The sequence below is a fragment of the Typopeltis vanoorti genome, chromosome 2 (assembly GCF_054136105.1).
Source record: "Typopeltis vanoorti isolate ZY-2024b chromosome 2, IOZ_Tvanoo_1.0, whole genome shotgun sequence".
Classification (NCBI taxonomy): Eukaryota; Metazoa; Arthropoda; class Arachnida; order Uropygi; family Thelyphonidae; genus Typopeltis; species Typopeltis vanoorti.
The window spans coordinates 160,104,088-160,106,622 of NC_143550.1; the positions used below are offsets into that span (position 1 = coordinate 160,104,088).

General features: G+C 36.0%; 1 pseudogene; it reads left to right on the top strand.

Moving 5' to 3' along the window:
- The first annotated feature begins 1,922 nt into the window (after positions 1 to 1,922).
- On the top strand, positions 1,923 to 2,093 carry LOC150109575 (U2 spliceosomal RNA; annotated as a pseudogene).
- The last annotated feature ends 442 nt before the right edge of the window (positions 2,094 to 2,535 follow it).

Sequence of the window (2,535 nt, forward strand, 5' to 3'; positions counted from 1 at the left end):
CTATCTCCTTCGTAACTCCTCTCAGAACTACTTTGTGGGTTTTTTCTGAGCTGTGGAAGAATGTGTGATATCCCACTTTGAGGGCGTCTATTACTCCAGTTAGCTGACGATACGATATTCTCCCACTGTGGTGGGCTGAATCTTTAGGCCTTCGTCCGTATTTTTAGCCCTTGAATAGGCAATATCTTGATAACTGGAGGCGCCTTCTCTTTAACTGAGCTAGAAAGATCAGTATTAGGGGTGTCATCATCATTCTTGTCATCTCTGCGTATTTCTTCAATTCGGCGTTTTCTACGCGCATGTACTTCTTGGAATTCTTTGGATGGGGAAACCACCAAGTCAATTTTTATCTCTTCTGCTTTCATGTCATTACCTTCAGGGTCACTAGTTGTCACCGAGTAAAGGTTTAAGTAATTGGCCACTCAATTTCAAATTTCTTTAATAGTTTTTTAAGCAGCTCAAGTGCTAGGTTTTACCCAACTTTGGGATTAAGTCATCATTATCAAGACGATCTATAATTTAAGTAAGCAACTTACTTGTGAAACAGCTACTGCTTCACTCAAATACTAGTGAAAATAATCGACGATGAATCTCATACCATTTAATCAATTCATCTAATTACACTGATCGCATAGCATATACATACACAAATCGTGATTGTCCTTAAAGTCCTTAAAAGAACTGGCTTAAAGGGGAGAAGCAAGAATGCTTTTCATATTCCCGTTATCTGTAGAGGACAGTGTAGGGATAAGATTTTATCGGCCTATATAAAGTTCTGATCATTGAAGGAGGGTAACAGCAATAGCCGAGCCTCAGTTAAAACTTCATTGGCTACAGCACTGCCATCCATTACCCTCCAAGGGTATTAATCTCCGTATCTCACGGTCAATTCTTCGAAACCGCTCCCAAATCGTAATTGTATTTCATCATTCTTTTATTTTGACTTATCATTATTATTATTATTCATTTTTTTATCTTAATTTATTTTCATTTTTGAAATATGTTTGAAGCAATATCTTAAGATTTAGGATTTTTTATTTCTTTTTTTTTTAAATAAATCTTTTTTTTAATAAAAAATATTTTAATTTCATTTGTTTTTATGCAATTGACGACTATGCAATGAAATTGTAGTGTTTCGTCATCAAATAAATAATAACTGTCCCATAGATGATTACCGTCGATGACAATGCAATGCAACAAACATTTTTAGATAATCACTCTTCTATATTAAGCCATCTTTAATGAGCATAAGAGTTGAATCGAGTCAAATCAGTGTAAGAGAAACATAGGTAATGTGCATCGAGGATTCAATGATAGAATAATGTCCCACGCGGTGGGATCGGGTTCGATTTTGAAAATTATTTTGAATCATATTTACGCTTCCCATTACTATAAGTTATCATCATCATTAGAACATCCATTGACGCACTGAAGCAGCTATTACAGCGAGAGTAGAATAAACACATCATTCTATCAATAAAAGCAGATGTGGTGGTTTAAGACTTTTAATAGAATGATGTACGACGCCAGCGATCGATTTAATATATTATTTGCATACGATTTTTAAAAACATGTAAGCGAGAGGAAACATTATTTATTTAATGATACCACTGTAGTTAATCTTTTATATATAAAAAGTTCAAAAAAGATTAAACTGAACACTTTACTAAAATTGTTTGTATTATTTTGTTACCATTTTAATATTTATTATTTAAAAATTAAACACCTTCTCCTTTTATAAAAAACACTTTTTTATGATCAAATGGAGACAAATAGACAAATGGACACAAATGCTGTAGCATTTCTACCCATTCTTTAGAGGATCGTTTATTCTGATTAGCTGTTCGGTTTTCATTGACATTATGATAGTATCTGTGCTTGATAGGCTAAGAGCAAATTGTAGGATCTGTTCTTGACGGAATCTAGCTTCTCGGCCTTTTGGCTAAGATCAAAGTGTAGTATCTGTGCGTAGCAGTTTGGGTATTTTTGCCGTCGCGGCCCCGAGTGAGAGCTTCCAGACTACGTCCAGATTGTAGTACCTGTTCAGAGGGAGTTTGCAGAGTTCCAGTGTTCCTGAACTAGCACCAGTAAACCAGTTTTGAAGTACCCCGGACCCAGGTTCCCAGTGAAAGGGCAACAGCCCAGAAGCTGATTTTGTCGTGGCCTAGCCACAAAGCGAGAAGGTCGTATCCACAGGGTATGATCCTTTTTAATTTTATTTTGGAGGGAACACAATGACTATATCGTACGCCCAAACCCTAGCCAAGGGATTACACAACCCCCCTGAACAACAGAACACCACAATTAGACATGATTACTCAAGATTCCAAGATATACCCTATAACTTTGATCGTCCAAAGACGATCCAGTTCCAGATCCCCACAAATGAACAAATTTGCCCTAGAGACGTATTAACAGAATTGTTTAAAATCCTCCAAAAAAATGATGAAATCACTTGGATAACTTCGTTCCCTGAGAACAAATACTAAGTAACATTGAAAACGGAAAAATCCAGAAACATCCTTCTTGGAGGAT